The following is a 24,047-nucleotide window of genomic DNA, read 5'->3' as shown; positions in this document are numbered from 1 at the left end:
TCTCCTGACCTCACGATCCTCCCGCCTCGGCCTCCCAAAGTGCTGGGATTACAGGCGTGAGCCACCACCCCCGGCCGATTATTCTTTAGAAAACTCTTCCCTTGAAGTAATTTGAGTGGCCTAGTTAAAACAGTAACAATTACTTTAAGCATATACAAATTTGGTTTAATATCTACTTCTTAGAGTTATGGTGAGAGTTGGATTCTGATAGGAATAAATTGCCTAACAATATCTGAAATATAGAAGATATTCAATAATTGGCAATATTTTGATTGTTATGATCTCAATTTATTATCTATCATGGTATTCAGGTAAATTATTACCATAATAACTTCATGTTCTAAAAAGTGGCAAGCAGAATTCTGCATTGTTACTAATTACTGTACGAAGGATGAATTCCAATAGTAAACTTAAACTTAACTACACACAAAAAATCTTGAAGATCATTGTGTTAGTCCATTTGCCTGCCTATAAAGGAATACTTGAGACTGTATAATTTATAAAGAAAAGAGGTTTATTTTGGTTCACAGTTCTGCAGGCTGTACAGGAAGTATGATGCTAGCATCTGCTTCTGGTAAGGGCCTAAGGAAGCTTCCAATCATGGCAGAAGGCCAAGGGGGTGCAGACCTATCACGTGGTGAGAAAGACAACGAGAGAGAGAGGGGAGAGATGCCACACTCTTTTTAAACAACCAGACCTCATGTAAACTCATTGCCACTCATTATTGTGGGGTAGGCACCAAGCCATTCATGAGAGATCTGCCCCCATGACCCTAACACCTCCCACCAGGCTTCACTTCCAACATTGGGGATCACATTTCAACATGAGATTTGGAGAAGACAAACATCCAAAGTATATCATTCTGCCCCTCGTCCCCCAAATCTCATGTCCTTCTCGCAATGCAAAATACAATCATCCCTTCCTAATAGTCTTCCTCAAAATCTTAATTGGTTCCAGTGTGAACTCAAAGTCCAAAGCCGCAAGTCTCATCTGAGACTCAAAACATGTTTCTTCCACCTATAAGCCTGTAAAATAAAAAATAAGTCATTTACTTCCAAGATACAAAGGTGGTACAGGCATTGCATAAACATTCTTGTTGCAAAAGGGAGAAACAGGCCAAAAGAAAGAAGTCACAGGGCCCACACAAGTCTGAAACTCAGCAGGGCAGACATTAGACCTTGAAGCTCCAAAGTAATCTCCTTTGACTATACATGTCCCACATCCAGGACACACTGGTGCAAGAGGTGAGCTTCCAAGGCCTTGGGCAGCTCTGCTCTCCAGGCTTTGTAGGGCACAGCCTTCATCACTGTTCTCATGAATTGGAGTTGACTGCCTGTGGCTTTTCTAGGCTCAGGGTACAAGCTGCTGGTTGCTCTACAATTCTTGGGTCTGGAGGATGGCAGCTCCATTCCCATAGTTCCACTAGAACATGCCCTGGTGAAGACTCTGAGTCAGGGTTCCAACCCTACATTTCTTCTCAGCACTTCCTCATAGAGGCTCTCTGCATGGAATCTATCCCTTAAGTAGGCTTCTGTCTGAACACCTGTGTTTTCCCATATATCCTCTGAAATCTAGGTGGAAGTTGCCAAGCCTTCTTCATTCTTGCATTCTGTGTACCTGCAAGCTTAACACCATATGGAGGCTGCCATGGTTTATGGTTTGCACTCTCTGAAGTGGCTGCCTGAGCTGCACCTGAGGCCCTTTGAGCCAAGACTGGAGATAGAGAAGCCAAGATTGGGGAAGCAGTGTCCAGAGACTGAGCAAAGCAGCAGTGTCCTGGGCCTGGCCCCTGAAACCATTCTTTCCTCCTTGACCTCTGGGCCTGGGATGGAAGGGGCTGTCTTCAAGCCTTCTGAGATGCCTTCAAGGCCCTTTTCCCATTGTTTTGGATGTTAGCACTTTTAGTTATGTTAATCTCTCTAGAAAGTGGTTCCTCCATAGCCCTCTTAGATTCTTTCCCTGATAATGGTCCTTCCTTCTCTGCCACAAGGCCAGGTTTTGACTTTTCCAAGTTTTTTACACCTTACTTTCCTTTTAAATATAAGTTCCAACTTTGTCATTTCTTTGCTACTATATCTGATTCTATGTTGTTAGAAGCAGCCATGCTGTTTCTTGAATGCTTTGCTGCTTAGAAATTTCTTCTGCCAGATACCCTAGGTCATCACTCTGAAGTTTAACCTTACACAAAGCCCTGTGGCATGGACACAAGGCAGTCAAGCTCTTTGCTAGAGCATAACAAGGGGGACCTTTGCTCCAGTTCCCAATATATTTCTCATTTCCAATTGAGACTTCATCAGCCTGGCCTTTGCTGTCCATATCACTATCAGCATTTCAATCACAGCCATTCAATCAGTCTCTCAAAAGTTCCAAACTTTTCCTTTTTTTCGTATCTTCTTCTGAGCCTTCCAAACTCTTTCAACCTCTGCCCATTACCCAGTTCCAAAGCTGCTTCCACATCTTCAAGTATCATTATAGCAACACCTCCTCCTTGGTATCAATTTTCTGTATTAGTTCATTCTGCATTGCTATAAAGGAATACCTAAGACTGGGTAATTTATAAAGCAAAGAGGTTTATTTTGGCTCATGGTTCTGCAGGTTGTATGAGAAGCATGGCACTGGCATCTGCTCCTGGTGACAGTCTAAGGAGGCTTCCAGTTATGGTGAAAAGTGAAGGTGAGGCAGGCATATTACATGGTGAGAGAGGGAGCAGGAAAGAGAGGGGAGAGGTGCCACACTGATTTTAAGCAACCAGATCTCACATGAACTCACTACCACTAATTACTGCAGGCAGGGCACAAATCATTCATGAGGGATCTGCTCCCATGACCCAAACACCTCCCACCAGGCCCCACCTCCAACAATGCAGATCACATTTCAGCATGAGATTTGGAGGGAACAAACATCAAAACTATATAAATCATACTACTAGAGATGCAGGTTTAGTACCACAGTAAGTGCATTGGAACACGTTGCTGGAGTAGGCAAAAGATGAGGAGGAGAGTGGACATTTCAACTTTCATTACTTCACTGGCCCAAGATAAAATTAAAACTTAGTACTAAAATTACAAAGATCTAGGTGGTACTTTTACAGACCTTTATCCAAAGACATGTACACAAGGATGTAGACGGAGGGAAGATGTGCAGAGCATTTGTTATTTTTTATGATACTATGTCTAAAGGGGTAAATAAGAGTTTTCATACGGCCAAGCACAGTGGCTCACTCCTGTAATCCCAGCACTTTGGGAGGCCGAGGTGGGCAGATCACAAGGTCAGGAGATCGAGATCATCCTGGCTAACACGGTGAAACCCCGTCTCTACTAAAACTACAAAAACAAAGTTAGCTGGGCGTGGTGGCGGGCATCTGTAGCTCCAGCTACTTGGGAGGCTGAGACAGGAGAATGGCGTGAACCCAGGAGGCAGAGCTTGCAGTGAGCCAAGATTGCACCACTGCACTCCAGCCTGGGTGACACAGCGAGACTCCGTCTCAAAAAAAAAAAGAGTTTGCATACTTTTTAAGGATGCTGCTGGACTCCAAATTAAAATTTGAGGAAACTAATCAATGGGCCATTTTCCTGGGAGTAAACAGATCTCTAGGCCCAATAATGAATATAGTTTTTTTTCATTCATTCATTCACTCATTAATACATTCAACAACCAGGGTCTCCTCTCACAAATTATTTTCTATCATTAGGAAAAAAGAAAATTCTACTGTCCTCCTTTACCTCTGATAAAGGAGAAAGGAAATAATTTCAGAACCCTAGTCAAGATAAATATAAATTTGTATTATTATTTTTAATGAGTCTTCCAGGGGAGGGGAGTTTCTCATCCAAACCTCCCACACAAAATACCTAAAGTACAGTATCTTCTCACTACAGGCATAAATCTACTAGTTAAAAGGGAAAAATGCATAAACAAGAAAAAAATGCCAAATTATTTTTGTTTGGTAATTTCCTATTTTAGCAAAAGCGTTATAACCAATTGGTGTCTGATTTTAAGAGTTTAAAATGCCTATGATACACTGCATAATATGCCATCTGGGTAATTCTGAATGTTACAAGCAGTCACCTTACTTTTTGGTTCTGAGGTTATGTTCATGAAGAGAACTGCAGTTGGTATCACATTGCACAAGCTCCCGGAGCTTGGGGGAGAATAATGACACGAATCAATAATGCTGTCTGGGAAATGGCTTAGAATAAAATATTACAGAAGGGCACGAACATCACCCAGGGGGAGACTTTGGTGCTGATTAAATATGGCTGCCTCAGCTCTCGTCCATGCAGTGACAGATGGGGAAGGAGTGCTTACTTTGGCTTTTGCTACATTTTTCTGAACTAAGGTTACTCAGGTAGCATGAAAACAGGGTGGTGCATGCCAGCTTATTTAGCTTTGCTGCACCTGGACGCCCCCTGAAGGTCAAAATTGCACACATAGATAGGAAAAGAATTTCTTCAGCACTTTTAACTGAAACCATTACTTACAAATAGAGTTTCCAACTCTATTTTTTTCAAGGCATCTTTGTAAAAAGTAGTTAATACACAAAATAAAGCATTCACACCTAGACTTCTTCTTTTCACCCCACACCCCAAAGGAAACAAAAAAGATAGCTCATTTGTTCAAGCTAACAAAATAAATCATGTATGAAGAATTAACAAAATACTCCTAAAGAAATTTGGATTTTAAAACAATCTAGATAAATGTCAACTTTGAATCATATTTGAATGCATGAAAAAAGAAATAAACAAACAAATTTGCACTGCCAGGGCCAAGAAATCATTCTTTCTTGTTTTCTCCATGTGTGAACTGCTAAGTTTTGGAAACATATGATGCCACAAAAAAAGAAATACAATGTTCTCCATTCCATCCAACTCTACTATGAACTTATCATAGTGCTAAGCTCAAAAATTCAATACCATTTATCCTACAATAAAGTTTATTTTGGCCTTTCACAGAGGCAAAACAAACAAAATTTATTTTGTCCCTGAGAGTAAAAAATGTGGGTGGCAGAGACATTAGCCATTAGTAGTACAGACCCTGAACTTACTCTGTATGTAAATGCCTGTGTCCCTGGGTACTCTGTGATTGGAGAGACAGGTCCAGGAATGCTTGCTGCCAACTCAGCTCTGTTATAAATTTGATTGAAACCATTAGCTAGAATATAATGAATTCCATGTGTCAGTCTTATTTGGCATTTTTTTTAAGATAAGATTTTTAGAACACACAATTGTGATAAATCCATTCCAGATAATTTATGTTTTTCTCTTTTTTAACTAGGATTTTTTTCCCACATACATATTTTAAACAGTCAAATATGTACTTACATATTAACTGTCGGTTATGACCTTGCTCTATAAATTTACACTTCAGATCACATTTTCCAGTATCTTTCTCCTTGGGAATGATTGAAGCATCTAGGAAAATAGATAACTTTTTTAGGCCACTGATACCTAAAAATTTTTTGTTGAAAACTAGAGTTACTTGAAACTTTTTCTCAAATGTATTCCCTGAATTTTTTTTTTTTTTGCTCTGTCACCCAGGCTGGAGTACAGTGGCACAGTCTGGGCCCACTGCAACTTCCGCCTCCCGGGTTCAAGTGATTATCTTACCTCAACCTCCCAAGTAGCTGGGATTATAGATGTGCACCACCATGCCTGGGTAATTTTTGAATTTTTAGTAGAGATGGGGTTTCACCATGTTGGCCAGGCTGGTCTCAAACTCCTGACCTCAAGTGATCTGCCCACCTCAGCCTCCCAAAGTGCTGGGGTTACAGGCATAAGCCACTGCACCTGGCCTCAAATTTTTAACTAATTGAATAGAAAGTATTTTGTGCAATCTAAATCCTGAAAACTCAAGCATAATAAGTGTGTATTTCAACATTTTTATGTTCTAAAACCTTTATTTTAAAGCAATGACCAGTATTCAAAAGTTTGTTTCAGCCAGTACCATATATGAAAACTGAAGAAGAATCTACTACAACTTGTGAACACTAAAGTATCCTAAATCTAAATTAAATCAGCCACTCCCTAATGTTTCTAATTCAGATAGGTGAAGATACTAAATCACATCTTTTCTTTTTCTTTTTCCTTTTTTCTTTTTTTTTTTTTTTTGAGACAGAGTCTCACTCTGTCGCCTGGGCTGGAGTGCAGTGGCACGATCTTGCCTCACTGCAACCTCTGCCTCCAAGGTTCAAGCAATTCTCCTGCCTCAGCCTCCCGGGTAGCTGAGATTACAGGGGCCCGCCACTACGCCCAGCTAATTTTTTGTATTTTTAGTAGAGACAGGGTTCCACCATGTTGTTCAGGCTGGTCTCAAACTCCTGACCTCGTGATTCACCCACCTCGGCCTCACAAAGTGCTGAGATTACAGGTGTGAGCCACCATGCCCAGTCTAAATCACATCTTTTAACAAAAGATTCCCTCCAAGCGTACGGTCATGGTCTTTTAAAATATGTACACACATACGTACACCAATAAAAGGAAATACAGACCTCTCCTGCACAACTTCCATAATACATTCTTGAGAAACAGACATTCTTTGAGAAAACAGTAACTGAAAGTCAATTTCCCATTATTTGTAGTGGAAAAAGTTAAAATGTGCTATATACTAACCCCAAACCACCAACTAAATTATTAAAACACAATAAGACTCCTCTATGTAAGTAACAAGACTCCTCTATATAAGTAACAAACTAGTAAATTAGAATACAAACTGCTTAAAACATCAATTTTTAATTATCGAAGAATTAATACTGCAGTTAACACATGCAGTTGCTTTGTGTGGAGTACCATGGCCTTAACACCAGCAGCCTTTTACATGCCATTCTGTTACCAATGGTATTTGGAATATAATAGGAGTTTTTCCCATAGACTAATGAGTTTAGGGGAACAATTATTTTTCCTTTACAAACATCGGCTAAATAATGTTGTTCTGAGGAGATATGCATGTTTGGTGATTGAAAAACAGAGGTCTTTTAGGAAAAATGATCATCAGGGAGACCTCTGACAGAGTGTGCCTATGTGGCCATTGTCACTCAGTAATGCCATCAGCTGCCTCAGGAGGAACCGTTTTCTCTCTTCCTGGAGAGCAGCAAGCCCAAAATGAATGACCCCACGATTGCAACAGCACCCAGCCACTGTCATCAGTCTTCGTTTCCCGGAGTAGTAGTAACACACTGCTACAAACTTGATGGCTGAAAACAACAGAACTTTATTCTCTTACAGTTCTGGAAACCAGAAGTCCTAAATCAAGGTGTCAGCAGGGTGGTGCCTTCTGAAGCTGGGAGGGAGAACTTGATCCATGCCTGTCTCCTGGCTTCTTGTGGTTGCCCACAACCCTTGGCATTCCTTGGCTTAGGAACACATTCCTCCAATCTCTGTCTCTGACTTCACGTTCCCTTCTTCCCTGTCTTCTCCCCTCTCTTCTTTAAAAAGGACACTGTCCTTGGATTTAGAGCCCATCCTAATACATGATGAGCTCATCTTGGATTCCTTAATTTAACTACATCTGCAAAGACCCTTTTTCCAAATAAACTTGCAGTCACAGGTTCTGGGTGGACAGACCTTTGGAAGGGAGAGGGACACATTTCACCCGCTCCACCGTTCAAGGTTGAGTTTGTCTGATGTCACCTCTACTGGAAACCAGACCTGCAGGGGCAAGGCCGTCATTTGCCACAATTCTCCTTCCTCTACTTCAGCTACTTTAGCTCCTACCTCTGTCATAATTATCATTAGCTGAGTTTCTTTTTAAAGGAGAGAGCTGAACTTCACTTACATCTTTACAGGAGATAATCTGATATAACTAATTCTGCAGGATTTCTTTAAACTACCACAGTCTACACACCTAAAAATTAGCTGAAAAGGTCAGGGGCCCGAGGGTCTGGTATGAGTGACCCTGTGTCAGGCACCATGCAGGGGTCTCTGTGGAAACGTGTCAAGAATTCTTGTGGTTTTTCTGATTTCCTTGCCTAAAAACTGCTTCTAATTCACCTCCATTAAAGTGGTTAAATAGAAATCATTCTGACTGAGAAATAGTGTGTGGAAAAAAAAAAAAAAAAACAAGGAGTGATGCAAAGAAATGATATCTTTGATGGCACTGCAGATTTTATCACTTGCAACTAAGATGACAATGAGAGTACTTGTAGCCCACCAAGAAAATGAGCTAACAGGCTTGACCCAGTTTTTGTTCATGTGTAAAGTAAAATTAGTTCATGGTGTTTACAGATGTGGATGAAAAGTTTATACATTTTCACAAGCACATACATTTATGTATATACTATCTGTGTATAATTTATAAACAAATATTCAGTGATGTCGCTGTCAAAGCATTTTGTTCTTATCAACTGATTTTCTCTTTCTGAGATTCCCCTGCCCCCGCTTTTCTCTTTTTCCTCTTTTTTATTTTTTTTAAATAAAGTTTTCTTTCAAGTCCTCTACTGTTACAGTGTTTCGGCCATCAAAGTCCTCTTCTAGCCATTTTCATTTACCTTGTGACTCTGACCCTTTGTGAAGCTGAGCATTTTCGGAGTAAACTGATCCCGCGGGTCCCCAAGGATGTTATTCTCATTTATTCACTCAGCCCTTTGAATGGAGCAGCCTTCACTTGGCAGGCGTTCAGCAGACCAAGATTCAAAGAGCACACAATCCTTTTTCTTCCACGGGCCTTTCAAAACACGGCCCAAGGTTTGTCAAGGAGCTTTAATGGATGTCAGTCATTTAGCATGTTACATTTTATTCATGGCTGCCAGTGAACGTGGTGAGTAGAGAAGGAACAAAAGAAGACAGACAGACAATAGGGGAAAGGGATAATTTTCTGAGCCTTTTGTGATGTGACATCATAGAGGGCATTTTTGAGCCGCCATTACTCATGATGGGGGAGTTAAAATAGAAGAGTTAATGTACTTGTATTTAAAGCCCCACCGAAGCCTCCTAAACAACTTCAGAGCCAAGGTTTCAGGAAATCAGGGATCAATTTGAGACATAGATGCTCTGGATCTGAGACAGCTGCAGTGTGGGGCGGCCCTATTTTTTCTCCCCAGGTGGAGTGATGGAGGGACGGAGTCCCTCTTGTGCCATCTGCGTGGTCACCTCTGACAGCTGCCTCTCGTTTTCTGAATTTCAGGCTGTTTGGAGGACCAGCAGTAAGACAGGGAAGCTCAATGACAGTCCCAGCGGGCAGAGAAGCAGGGACAGAGGCAAAGGCTTGGGGCTGTGCACCTCTATACCTGCCAACTGGTGTGTCATAGTTGGGCTAAAATTACTGGCTGGTCAGTTATCTGATTAAAGAAAGCCTTTCATTTGAGGCTTTAAAAAAAAAAATCCAGACTGAAATTTAAACCTTCTAGTAACTTACCAAAACTTTTTTTTTTTTTTTAACTTGGGCATAATCAACATTTGGGGGGGAAATGATAAAAAGGCACAGAGAGAAACATTTTGTTACTGGCTACAGGCCATAAATTGTTCTCAGATTCTTTTTCTTCCTTTTTTTTGTTTTTTTTTTTTGTTTGTTTGTTTTTGGTCCAAAAGCAATGTTATGTACGTGAAACTAACTATTGGCATCAGATTTAATCTTACTTATCTTCACACACATACACATACACATACACACACACAAGCACACACACACACACACACACAGCTACGCGGCCAACTGTATTTTTAAATTAGTAGAATCAATTGATTAAATAAGGTACCAGTGTTCCCCAAAAGCAATTCATTTTTTATTAGTTTTACAACTGCATTGAAATCCCTTTAAATTATAGAGTTCATGAATTATGCTTCTGTCAGGCAGCATCAGAACTACATTTTTATGGCTCTTGGATTCCACAGAGGCTGTTGTGGTTTGAAAATAACAGAACAATGTGCTGCTGCTTCACCAGCCGGTTAATGACCTGCCTCATAGTTAAAGGCCTCAAACCACACAGGGCAAGCTGGGCTGAGCTACCCGGGCCAAAGCTGCCTGGCTGGATCCAGGCAACAATAGGGAAAACATTCCAAATTTCATTATTCAGTCCATGCTGAGTTGACTTCTTGAAATTTTATTAATAATTTCTCCACAGGTTAGGCTGTCCTGTTTGCTTTACCAAAAGGACATTGCAAAGTTGTAGAGTCAGTAAACAGCAAAGCACAGGAAAAAGGTGAAATGCCAGGCTGAAACCAAAAGCACTCTCAATCTGTACACTGAAGACTGGGGGGTTTCAAGGGTAGAAAAAATGCGTGCCCCTTTGTTGGGAAAAGAAAAGAAGAAAATGAGGAGGAAGAGAACAGATGGGGGAGCTGGAGAAGGGAGGAAAAGGAGGAGGAGGAAGAGGAAGATGACGATGGAAGAAGGGAAAAAGCAAAAGAGGGAGGAAGGGAAAGACTTGTCACCATCTCTCAATTCATAAATGTAGGACCTATCTTTAGATATCAGCATGAGTGAAGGATTTACAGTAAAGAATACCATAGTCACTAATACATATACAGAAAAAGCTTTAGAAAACTGTACAAACATGGATGCTGACAACAGCAATTTTTAATCTGTTCTTTTCATGTAATGTTTCTACCCTACAATTCCCAAGAAAACACAACACACCTTTGCAACACGATTTTTGCCATCAAGGCAAACATTATTAGTGTTTACCTCTGACTCTGTTTCCAGTACATCTTTTCCCAGGCAAGGTACAAAGCAACAACCTGGTTGACGCATGTCAAGCTAGATCACGAAGTATTGCAGTTAGAATCAGAAATAAACCTTGGGAAAATATTTCTGCTATGGTTGCTGAATGTGACTTTGATTCAAATGTTATTTTACTGCCACTTGGCTACCCATCTTGACCCCTTTTATCCCAGTTAAGAGATGGTAAAAGGAAGAAAGATATAAAATACATTGTGTGTGTGTGTGTGTGTGTGAGAGAGAGAGAGAGACAAAGAGAGAGAGAAAGAGAGAGAGAGAGAATTTTTCTAAATGCATAAAAGAATCCTGAGTGGGTCATCACGGATATGAAGATGGACTTCAGTTTAAATTTAAAAGAGAAAATTTTGCCCTAGATCCTGACTATGCCTCTTACAGGGAGCACACGAAAGGATCATCATAGATTCTGTCTCAGACTCCCAACAGCCAGCAGCCCTCACCCTCCCTCCTGCTGCTCAGACAGGTGGGTACACAGGTCACTCCTGGTGGCCAGCAACTTGCTACTATTGAGTCAGCCTGTTCACGAATGACTGTAATTGTTAGAAAAGCATTTTCTTCTGGGAGCCTAAACTTACCACTCTGTGATTCCACCATTCATTTTAGTTCTGTAACTCTGTGGAAAAGTCTACCCCCTCCTCTACCGAACAGCCTTTGAAATTGTTAACACAGCTTGTCATTTTCTCTCGCTAAATGAACACATTCCCCCAGTTATTCCTTATATGATATGGTTTCCAGACCCTTCACCATCATTCCTTTGAACATGTTCCAGTTTGCTGTCAACTTCTCCCTAAAAATGCAGTGCCCCAGAACTCAGTAGAGCACTTCCTGTGTGACCAGCAGCAAATGAGGTTAGACTAATAATTTCCTTGATGTGGACACTATATTTCAACTAATAGACAATAAAACTGAGTTAGGTGTTTAGCAGTAGGTCTACACTCTTGAGTTAGATTAACTTGCTTTAAAATATGTAAATTTACCTTCCATATGCTACCAAATCAAATATTCACTATTCTCCACACAAGAAATTGATTATTTGAAACTAAATGTAAGATTTATGTTTATCCAGTTGAATTTCAACTTCTTTGTTTCAACCACTCTTTCTAGCTTATAAAGTTATTTTAATGAATTATTCTTTCCCAACAAATTAGCTAATACTCCTCATTTTGTATCACTTGCAATTTTGATAAAACTTCCTTCTTTGTCTGAGGCATTGAACAAAAGAGGGGAGTACAAGTGCTTTTACAGATAAAGAGTTTCAATAAAGAGCCTGACACCTAGCATTCAATAAATGTTAGCAATGCTTATCATAAAACCCTTTCAGAATCCTTCCTCTGGCAGGCATCCATTCCTTCTCTCAAAATAGTAACTTCTCGGCCAAATGCGCTGGCTCACACTTGTAATCCCTGCATTTTGGAAGGCTGAGGTGGGCGGATCACTTGAGGCCAGAAGTTCGAGACCAACCTGGCCAAGATGGCGAAACCCCATTTCTACTAAAAATACGAAAATTAGCTGGGTGTGGTGGCAGCCACCTATAATCCCAGCTACAGGGGAGGCTGAGGCAGGAGAATCACTTGAACCTGGGAGGCGGATGTTGCAGTGAGCCGAGATGGTGTCACTGCACTCTAGCCTGGGTGACAGAGCTAGACTCTGTCTCAAAAAGCAAACAAACAAAAAAACAGTAACTTACAGAAACTTGGAAAACAAACAACAGCAACAACAACAACAACAAAAGAAACCTTATAAAGAAAAAGGAGAAGCAGGAACATGAAAATAAAGACTCTCCCAGCATATTTGCCCTTGAGAAGGCAACACTGCCGTAGCCCATGGCTGGGCAGCTGGTGACAGTCAGGAGTCTGGGACAGCTCGTGTCCTCAGAGTTCCCTCTGAGATGTTCTCTCATTTGCTCCTGGCTTTTCTTCTCCACTATTTTAGTCTAAAAAAGAAAGAGCTAGTAAATTTGGAGTGTAAGTCCAAGAGTTTGCATTTTATTTCAATGAACAATGTTTCCATCGTGTCCACATCAGTAAAATGGTGGTTAGAAACAAATGTTATAAGAATTATTTATTTGTGGTTTAGGAAAATAACCAAATAACCAAATATGTTTTACTGTGGCAGGACAACATACCATAGAAGGTTTCCTGCTGACTCCAGTTGCATCTATAAGCATTTGCTTGAAGGCAATTCCCTTCAGTGAAATATAAAAAAGGATAATATTACACATTTTTGAAACATATGAAAAAGTATTATCAAATCCACTGAAAAAGACAGTTCTGAAATCTGGTAACAGCTGTAACTTTTTTCTTCTGTTTCCTCAATATATCTACATGTATTCTTTATTTATAAAGTAAATAAATCAGCCATGCACAGTGGCTCACACCTGTAATCCCAGCACTTTGGGAGGCTGAGGTGGGTGGAACACCTGAGGTCAGGAGTTTGAGACCAGCCTGGTCAACGTGGTGAAACCCCATCTCTACTAAAAATACAAAAATTAGCCAGGCGTGGTGGTGCACACCTTAGTCCCAGCTACTTGGGAGGCTGAGGCAGGAAAATCACTTGAACCCAGGAGGCAGAGGTTGCTGTGAGCCGAGCTCACACTACTGCACAGAGCGAGACTCCATCTCCAAAAATAAAGTAAATAAATAGTCTTTATAATGTAGGCTTCTGGTGTACATTAAATGATTTCAAATAAATGAGGGCTTTATAAAGCAACATACTATCTCTTCTTTTCTTGTCTATGTTCCCTAATTGCCTATCTGTGTTGTGGAGAAAGGCAAAAATAATAATCATTTTCAGGAAAACAGGATTTATAAAATAGAAGAAATATAGATTTTAAATTTATAAATTTTAGTCCTTCAAAAATAGCCATATATTCTATAGCAAACTTAATGTAATCTGGATGCTGGAAGCAAATTGAGGAGGTGGATGATTTTGCATATCCGATGGTTAGTGTAAAATTTACATTTCTGCTACCTTCTCATATTTTTTACTATTTTAAGGTACTCAAGGAACTCATTTTTAAGAGACTGATATTTTTGCTCATATCCATATTTTCCATACGAAAAATAATTTTATATGAAAAAGTTCTAATTATGTTACATTTGAATTCGTCACAGTGACTTCTTAATCAGTTTATGAGAAACAAACAGGCATGCATCAACACCCTCAGGTCTGATAAAACAATGTTAAAGAGTTGTAAAAATACAAGGAGGTGATCTTTTTAAGAGACCCCCTTTGACTCTGGAAATATTATGTAAATAGGAAAACAACTTTAAAAGATCCCCATAATAGAGAGATATGGTGAAAAGGGATCTTAATCAGACCACGGCCACATGTCATGTACATGGGGAACAGGCTGTGCCCTTGTTCTCTGCCCACTTCTATAGTCCATGAGTGACCAGGCTCCCCACTGTGACTTGAAGGTCATTAATTGTGTTCTGTCTTAATCACCAACTCAGGGTCCTACAGTTACAGAGGCATGAGTGAATGAATGGGAGTGAGTGGAGAACAGGAGTCCTCACTGGCACAGGTCCTTCCCCCCAATGGGAACACCATCAACTGAGAGATGAAGCATCTGACAGATGAGGCTGTTCACTGCACTGGCTCCTGCCTTCCCTTTCTAATGGTTTTGTATATGTGTGAGTGACTTTGGTTATTGATTCTTTGAAGGTTAGCTGACATTAGTTACTTTAAATATCTGCCCACACAATGATGGCTGAGAAAACCAATGAGAAAGAAATTTTTCCAAGTTAAGACACTTGTCAAACACAACTAGCATTAACTAGACATCATTGCACTAGGGGACCACTTTGGTTTTTAAGCCTCTTTGAGAGACAGAGGACAAGCCTTTGTTAGTACTTCTGCTAGAAATCTGCTTCAGACCTGCTGATGTTATTTTTTCCCTGACTCTTCTGTAAAGAGTTATCAAAAAAAAGCTTTCTGAAGAATTATTTACATTTTTCTTCATGAAGATAAAGGATGTGATTTGTTCATGACTTGATGTTTACTTAGCAATTTCTATATTCTAAGCATTTTATTCTAGAGTTCAAAAACCTCTCCTATAATTTTTCTAAATGTTTCACATGTACTTTTCTTTTATTCATTGGAATATTCCCTTCTTTTCATTTAACATAAAAACAGTCCACATACCCCACCCCATCCCCCAAAATAGAATAAACATTACTTTTTTGAGAGTTTGCAGAGCACGGAGATGCTTCTATTTATTACTGCAATGATTTTATAACATAGATACGGTATTTGTACTCACATTATGAAATAGGACCCTGTGTTTCAGAGGGTTTGAATAACTTTCCCAAGATTACACAGCTAAAATATATGGAGCTAAGAGACAAAGTATAATTCTGTTCAGAGTAATACTGATTCCCTTCTACACTTCCTCCTGTCAAAACAGCTTCTCAAGCTCTAACATGAGCCTAGATTTAACACCAGCTTTCCTTAGTACATAAGTATCCTCAACTCATCAATCAAGGCTACAGGGATCATGTGCTACATAAGAAACGCCTGTATCTTCCACTGATATGCTCAGGGGTGTGCGTGTGTGTGTGAGCGGGAGGGGTAAAGGGCAGGTATTATTTTGGTATTACTTAAGTGCACTGGCACTGATGGTTACGTGCTTTTAAAAGCACACACAAAAAAATGAAAACATATTTTTCTTCATTGTCAGAAGAAAAAAGAACTATCCATGTTACCTCAAAACCTATATGGACATTACAATGTCAAACTCACCTTATTTTTTTTCTAACATCCACTTGATTAGATCATTTTAAAATTTATTCTGACTACGGCACCATGCTTTTATGCATCATTGTATATTTGAAATTAAAGGGTTTACTGAGTTGGCAATTATAGGGACACTTTAGGCAAAAAACTATTATACAGAAGGCCCAAATTACAGTAGTGTCCAGTTGTACACCGATTTTATCTAGACCTCAAGGACCAGCACTAGACCTTAAAATACCAAACTTTTGGCAGGGCGCGGTGACTCACTCTTGTAATCCCAGCACTTTGGGAGGCCGAGGCGGGCGGATCACGAGGTCAGGAGATCGAGACCACGGTGAAACCCCGTCTCTACTAAAAACACAAAAAATTAGCCGGGCATGGTGACGGGCGCCTGTAGTCCCAGCTACTCGGAGAGGCTGAGGCAGGAGAATGGCGTGAACCCGGGAGGCGGAGCTTGCAGTGAGCCGAGATTGCGCCACTGCACTCCAGCCTGGGTGACAGAGCGAGACTTCATCTCAAAAAAAAAAAAAAACCAAACTTTTATTTGCATAGTCAGTTTTGAGTTGGTAAGAAAGATCAAATATGCACTGTATACAATAAAATCTAAGAGAATGTTTGCATAATGTCAGCAAAATATGATTATCACAGTGGCAGGGTAAAGCTACTATTAGAAGAATTGTACTTATTCATTTAATGTTTAAAGTTGTCATATGAGGTGAGTATTCATATACCCATTTTATAGGTGAGGAAACTGAGGCACCGAGTGTGTTGATAGCTTGCTCAAGATCACACAACTAGTAGGTAGTGAAGCCAGGATTTTGACCTAAGTAGCTTGTTGTAGAGTCCCCGTGTTTGACCACTACACTACTTTGATAACACTAATATTGTTATTATTATCCTTTTTTTTAATACCAAATCTCACTTTGTTGCCCAGGCTAGAGCTGAGTGGCACAATCATGGCTTACTGCAGCCTTGATCTCCTGGGCTCAAGGGATCCTCCCACTTCATCCCCCTAAGTAGCTGGGACTACAGGTATGTGCCACCATGCCTGGCAAAAAATAATCTTAATAAAAATGTTCAGAGTCCACATAGAAAAAACATCAAAATTCCACTTAAAGATGTATTAGACTTGAATAAATAGAATCTTAACACATTTTTGGTGGGTTTTTGGCTGAATGTTTTACCTGAGTAACTCTTTTATGTTAATGACTTCAATGTATTTTACATTGAATGCCATATGAAAATTGCTGTTAATACTTTATTGCTGTTATGTTCTCTTTTAGGATACCTCAACATTTGAATTTTACCATCATAATGTGACTCAGTTTTCTTAGTTTTTGTCATTTTTAAGATTCTGGCAAATAATTTTAAATAATTTATTTGTTACTAAAATTTGATATATCCTTAATGATCATTCAGCATATTATCAAACTATATAACCATCCTAAAATACTTGATGAATAAATTAATAAAAGTTAATGTTTCTTAAAAAAAAAAAGAAAAGAAAGAATGAACAGGTTCTCCGGACTCTGTTGGGTCCTATGCAGGTTGTCATCAGCACAGTATCAGTTAATGGCAAGAAAATATTGTCTTGCCACTTAATAAGGTATTACTCTAAATTCTGCTCCGTGCTAGATTGAGTTATTTAGCACTAGAAGGCATTTAATAGCATCTCTTGGATCTATATATATATATAAAAAAATAACCAGGGCCCTGAATAGGTTGTTTAAGAAAACATAGATGATGAATGGTTTAGCCAGATCCCAAACCAGGACCTCGGATTCCCAGTCCAGTGTTTTTTCCCATTGCACCAGACTTATGTAAAACTCTAAGACACATACTTTAAACAGGACATGCAATTTGGAAAATTTACTTTGAATTATAACCTTGTGCCCTCATTATTTTCCACCACTATTTATCTTTGTATCTTTCTCTATCCTGAGGGTTCTCTCTTTTGGATCACTGTTATCTGATTTTTCTAAACATTCCTCCTTGTCTTTCACTTTCTCTTCATAATTGCTTTCCATTTTTAAGCCCTATCTCTACTTATATCTTTACTCTGAGTTTACTCTTTCTGTATTTATTGAAAATCCCAAGAGGAGCATTGTTTTGGTTTTGAAGTCACCAAGTAACATGTCTTTATAATCAAGAACTTGGATGCTACTTACATATTCCAGATATCTACAGTTATCCTTGAAATTGATTTCCCCTAATTTTTATAAAGTTATCTAAGCCCTTTCATCCCTTTAAATATCTGTTTTGAAATTTGCTTTGTAGGCTACGAGAATTCTGTAGATGAAAAAAAATAGAATGAGTGCGGTTAGGATAAAGAACAAGACTTTGGCGTGTAATCAATATGATTCAGTGGATAAGTAGAATTTCCGATTGTTATATCAGTTTTAAACCAAATTATGCATCGCCCAATTCAGGAAGCTTGATTCTTCCAACATGCTTGAACTACTTTCTGGCAGCGTTAGATGCTTTGAAAACAGAGCAAAAACCAACAGAGTTTATGGCGTGGTAGAGTCCTATGGCCTCAGAGTTTCTGAAAAACAAGCATGGGCCTTTTAAAGACAAGGGATTTGCTCCACTGGATACATTAATGCTTACAAATGTACTGTTACCATGCTTGGGTAGCCAATATTTCATATTTTGACAACTTCACACAGTTCAGAATTAGGATCAGCAAAGAATTTTGAAGGAGACAACCCTGAGTACAAATTCTTAGAGTTTTATTTAACTTCCTGAGCCTCACCTGTAAACACCACAAGGTTGTTATGACAATTGAAAGAATGTCTACAAAGTGCCTGGCACACAATGGGTTCCCAGTGAGTAATATGATGATCATGATGTTACTAAAATCCCCTATTGATTAAAAAAAAAGGGAAGAGAAAACCATGCATCTGGATAAATCCTCCCAGCAGATATAATTAATACCACATAACTTATAACTGTAAAAATTTTAAAGGATAACAACAATTTAGAAATTAGATTGGTGATTCAGTAAAAAAGCCTGATAGGAGAAAAAGAAAAGTACTCTTAGAAGAAAACCCATAAAAGTTAATCTGATCAATTTATAATGTTTATATTTGCCCTTGATGTAATCAGTAATTTTAAAAGGCAATTTTAAAGAACTTCGCAAAGAGTCATTACTATGTTAAAATTATTTTTCCCAATGTCTTTCATTTTGCAGTATGTAATTAAGAGATTATAAACCATTTTTTAAAATTCACCATTTGTAAAGTTTTATTATACAACATTGTATTTGTTTTGTGATTCTAAACAGTAAATGATCCAGGGAGAATCTGCCGCCTGGTAAGGAAAGGCAGACATCTACTCTATGTATTATGGTTCATGCACAGAAATGCTTTATACTGCACTCAGAGACAATTTTAGAATAATCAAAAATCAGACTGACGAACAGGATAGCAAACCCCTGTGGAAAAGCAAATTGGTGATTCCACACAGCAAAACTTTCTCAGGTTTTCAGTTATGAAAGCAAAGTTCTCTATTGTTGCCATGGGTCCCGTATTTTATTTGTCATCTCTAAGCCAGACATCACTTGACAGCAGCTAGTGGGCCCTCTATAGGTGTTGATGCTTCACTTGCTTACCACAGGACAAGGGCCCTCCAGAAAGGGAGGCACACTGGCTAGGTGGAGATCCTTTTGTGCCTCTCGCAGACTCAGCACGAGGTGACTGATGCTAAAAAGAACAGCGATAACCCTTATCTGTTTCCCAAAACTAACGTTGTTCCTATTATTCTAATTTTGTTTACTTTAAAAATTAAAAATAGTTATTTGAATCAAGCAACATATTCCCAAAAACAGATGAAGTGGACATTTTAATACAGACTGCAGTAAAAGAAACATTGTACTGTAGCTCCCTCACATGGATCTTAAGTGTTGAATAACAGCCTCCAGATAATTATTTCCTCTATCCCATACTCTTCTCCCTTTTGGGGTGCTGCCCAGGTAAGCAGCCAGTACTAAGTATCTGATAACATGCCTTGTTGGGCCATGTAGAATAATATTTTCTTCCAAGCCCTGTAATTTTGCCACTCCACAATCTAAGGCTCCACGCCCAGCACATCTTGTCTCTTGGGAAACCCACAGCGTCTCAGTGGCCAATAGTTACACTATTTCTACTTCTTCCAAACCAAGACGAAGATGATTTGAAATTTCTGTTTGTTTATTGCCCGCTGAACATACATTCCAAAAATACTGGAGAAAATACAAAGATGAAGTATTCTCTGAATTAGAAGCCAAATGTTTCCTCAAAGCCAGTTTTACTGGTTGGTTATATTATGTTTGTAAAGATTATTTTACGGGAATTAATTTACATTCACCTCTACTATCAAATTTAGTAAGTGTTAATTATATTTCTTATATAAGAGGAGGCAAAACTTTAATTTTTTGCATATTCTCTGCTAGGTATCTTTATTTTAGACACATTGAATTTTTGTATTTACCTAAACACTCCTAGCCCTAGTTTAGAGATTAAAAACTAAGGTTCAGCTTATATCCAAAAGACAGGGAACAAAAAATGCTAGCAAGGATGTGGAGAAAAGGGAACCCTCATACACTGTTGGTGGGGATGTAAATTAGTACAAGTGCGATGGAGAACAATTTAGAGGTTCCTCAAAAAACTAAAGATTGAGCTATCATATGATCCAGCAATCCCACTGCTGGTTGTATACCCCAAAAAAAGGAAATCAGGATACGGAAGAGATATCTGCACTCCTATGTTTGTCGTGTGCTGTTTGCAATAGCTAAGATTTGAAAGCCACCTAAGTGTCCATCAACAGATGGATGGATAAAGAAAATGTAGTCCCTATACACAATGGAGTACTATTCAGCCATAAAAAGAGAATGAGATGCAGTCATTTGCAATGGACCTGGAGATCATTATGTTAAGGGTAATAAGCCAGGCACAGAAAGACAAACATCACATGTTCTCACTTATTTGTGGGACCCAAAAATCAAAACAACTGAACTCATGAACATAGACGAGTATAAGGGTGGTTACCAGAGTCTAGCAAGGGTAGTGAAGGGATGGCAGGGAGGTGGGGATGCTTAATGGGTACAAAACAGAAAATAGAAAGAATGAATAAGGGCCGGGCATAGTGGCTCACGCCTGTAATCCTAACACTTTGGGAGGCTGAGGCAGGTGGATCACTTAAAGTCAGGAGTTCAAGACCAGCCTTGCCAACATGGTGAAACCTCGTCTCTACTAAAAGTACAAAAATTAGCCGGGGATGGTGGTGCGCACCTATAATCCCAGCTTCTCTGGAGGCTGAGGCAGGAGAATCGCTTGTACCAGGGTGGAGGTTGCAGTAAGCCGAGATCATGCCACTGCACTCCAGCCTGGGCGACAGAGCAAGACTCCATCTCAAAAAAACAAAAAAGAAAAGGATGAATAAGACCTACAATTTGATAGCACAATAGGGTGACTATAGTTCACTAAGAACTTAATTATACATTTTAAAATAAATAGTCTAATTGGATTATTTGTAACTTAAAGGATAAATGCTTGAGGGGATGGATACCCCATTCTCCATGATGTGCTTTTTTCATATTGCATGCCTGTATCAAAAGATCTTGTGTACCTCATAAATACATACATCTAGTATGTACACCACAAAAATAAATAAAATTCTAAAAATTGTTTAAATAAACTCTAAAAAGTGAAGTTTATTAAAAATAAGTACTCACACAAAAATATTGCTGCTTTGATGCTAAGAATGAAGTTTAAAGTTTATGTTGGAAGATGTCTCACCCTGAAACTTTTTAAAAAAATCTTTTTCTTAAACTGCCAGTGACTTCTCCTAAATGGTATTTGGGAAAAGGTCAAGGTTGCTTGGGTTGTTGAGTTCTCAAAGGAAAGTGAGGGATGGAAAAAATTCTCGGTGTTGGTTTTTTCTTCACAGGCTAGCGGTAGAGAGAAAAGGAGAAGTAAAAATTAGTATTGTCTTGATATCAAATTGGTATTTGATAATTGTATGCTTATGTTGAACAAAATTTGGGGCAACTTAGCTTCTCACATAGTGTTCCAACCAACTCAACACCTTCCCCACTTCTGCCTAACCGTTCCCTGGACCTCACTAATGCTTTATATGAAGTATATATCTCAGTTTGTGACTTAGAGTACTCCTAAACAAACCTTTCCGCAGATCACATTTGTGTAAATCAAATCACATTCATTATCGTGCAGTAAGTGCAGTCTACAAGGACAGAGTCCTCAGTGCTGTGCTTAATCACACCCAAATTTACAAACCCAGTAAATCAAGACATCAGTGCATCTGATTGTCTTCTGGTGTCGAACACGTGTGCATTTGCTCCCTAACAAGTTCATGGTGCTCCAGTACTTGACAAAATAAGTCTAGGAGCCACAAAGAAGACTCTCTGAGGAACTGCACACCTGAAGAGAAGATGTGGGCGTGAACTTGAATCAGCTGGAATACTGGGGGTCAGGAGGAAACGAGGAATGAGACTTGTGTTGGGACTTTGTGGGAGTTCTCCAACTCTTCAGAAACAGCCTCCGAAACAATCCATTTTATTTCAGTAGAATTTTCTAAATCTCTGAATTTCCCAAGTAACTGACTAATAAGGTGATAATGATAGCTATTAGACAAACTAGGGTAAGGTATAACTTTTAAAGTTTCTCTCAATTATTGAGCATTTTAAATGCCCATTTTTTTCTGCCCCAATTCAACTCAAGAAATATAAACACCATGTCTCCCAGATGACATATGTAAGTCACATTCATTATGTCTCCAAACACTTAATAACAAGCCTTCGGTTTCACAGCAAGTGGCAAAGTTGATAGTCAAATGTTGTTTTTATTTTCCTCCTCCTGGTAGATGCTTGTGTGAAGTGATGGAACTCTTTATCCTACCTTTTATATGCCGTGGCATGTGGGAATGCAGTCATAGCAGAGATGACTTGAGTATATTGAGTGAAGGACCTTAGCTACGGAGAGGTAGAAGACTGGTGAAGGAAACAGGAAAATTAGTAAATGGCCTTCCTCTCCTGCACTCTGCACTCTAACTTTCAGGGAAAAGTAGTTGTAGCCAATCTCTCAGGGTATTGGTTAATTCTTCCTTCCAGTTTAAATGGTTCGTGGGTCAACTGTTGACCCCTCTGCATAAGACAGCCTTGAGCAATCGCCTCCTGAGCAGCAGGCTGGGTAAGGTTCCACATTCCATGGTCCTTTGCTGGAGGAGTGGGACACAGGAAGAGAGACAGAAAGCATAAGAGACTGCTTGCAGTCCACTAAGCCAAGACCACTTTTGCTTCTGCATATCTCAAACATCTGAAAGCCTGTGCAGGCTTCTGTTTACAGGAGAAACTGTCAAGGATGCCAGCAAAATACACACCAGTTTCCTAATTTCCAATTGTCTATGGCAAAGTAAGAGCTTTCCATTTCCAGCACCAAAATACATAACATTGCATCTGATGTGCTGCTTATTTATTCTCTTTAAACTTTTAATTCAGAAGCTCAACTTGTCTTAAATGGCTTAAAGCCCAAACCAACACAGCAGTTACAGCTCTCTGACATATTGTTTGTAACCAGAAAAATCAGCAAAGCCAGAAGCTTTCTGCTGTGAGCACTTTTGTTTCCCTCTTTTGTTTTATTAACCTCTCCACAGCTGGTGCAGTTGAAAACACTCTTTCATCACATGCTTAGCAGAAGTTCAAGTGTAGCAGAGAATGCAGCCAAGAATCTGTCTGCCGGATTCACTGTCAGAATGTCATGTTTCACTTCTAACTTAACTCCTATCTGATACAGATGACGGAAACAGACAAAGCAAATCTGCAACAGGAAAGGCTCTCTCTCTGGACCCTCTCAAACTGATTAATAATCCAAGGATTCGAGGACAAGTCAAATAGCAGAGTAGTAATATTTTCACTTTAATATAAGAATTCAGGATTCACAGGATTTTCTGCTTGTCCATCCTTTTGTTTTTTTTGATGTAGTAAACAGTCTACAGATCACAAAGCTGCTGAATTATGAAGCAATAATGCACTCTTGTCTGACACTACTTAGAATTTATAAAATAGATTAAAAATTAAAATAGTATCAAAAATTTACCACACCTCCTGTTTCCTTCTTTATTTTAACGAAGCATTTCTATTCCTACTCTTTGTACATCAATATCTTTTTTGTAGGCTAGGAAGTATTTATCAGAATTGGTTACTATTCAGGTAAATACACACATATACTATTGCTACAAGGTGATTATTGGCTGTTGGAATTTTTTTTAATAAAATTAGATGAGTACTCAAGTTACTTTTCTTGGAGAGAGGATACATTTTCAGCAGCATTTCCCAAACTGCCTGGCTTGGGTAAAGGTTTGCCTTTGTTATAACAAGTATTTTAGCTTCTTTCCTAATATGTTCATAATTATAAAAATACTTCAAATTTAGTGAATTATTGTTGGTTCCATCTCCCAAATGTAGGAACGCACAATCCATTTTCTGTTGTGACATTCAATTCATAAGCACATTAACAGAAATTAAGTATCTCCTAACACTTGAGAAAAGGTAATACCTAGGTGATGTCTCAGCCATCTTATCCTTTCCCCCAGAACTTCCAAACTGCCTCAGGACCCAGGAATCAAAGTGTTAGCACCTGGCAGAGCAG

At 39.1% G+C, this 24,047-nt stretch overlaps 1 long non-coding RNA gene across 3 annotated transcripts in view; it reads right to left on the bottom strand.

The window, feature by feature from the left end:
• Positions 1-493: 493 nt before the first annotated feature.
• The window catches only part of LOC129473687 (uncharacterized), a 63,544-nt gene continuing 39,990 nt past the window's right edge, over positions 494-24,047 (bottom strand). For 2 of the 3 annotated variants that reach the window (XR_010118896.1, XR_010118893.1), the window contains 5 exons: positions 22,299-22,617; positions 21,116-21,331; positions 12,791-12,850; positions 5,319-5,408; positions 494-1,025 (listed from right to left, as the gene is read on the bottom strand). This is a non-coding gene — a long non-coding RNA (uncharacterized lncRNA). The remainder of the gene's footprint in view (positions 1,026-5,318; positions 5,409-12,790; positions 12,851-21,115; positions 21,332-22,298; positions 22,618-24,047) is intronic. The other variant, XR_010118895.1, reaches the window with a different exon arrangement.

Source organism: Symphalangus syndactylus, chromosome 2 (genome assembly GCF_028878055.3).
Source record: "Symphalangus syndactylus isolate Jambi chromosome 2, NHGRI_mSymSyn1-v2.1_pri, whole genome shotgun sequence".
Taxonomy (NCBI): Eukaryota; Metazoa; Chordata; class Mammalia; order Primates; family Hylobatidae; genus Symphalangus; species Symphalangus syndactylus.
The sequence above is the reverse complement of the archived record's forward strand: the minus strand, read 5'-3'. Positions and strand labels throughout refer to the sequence as shown.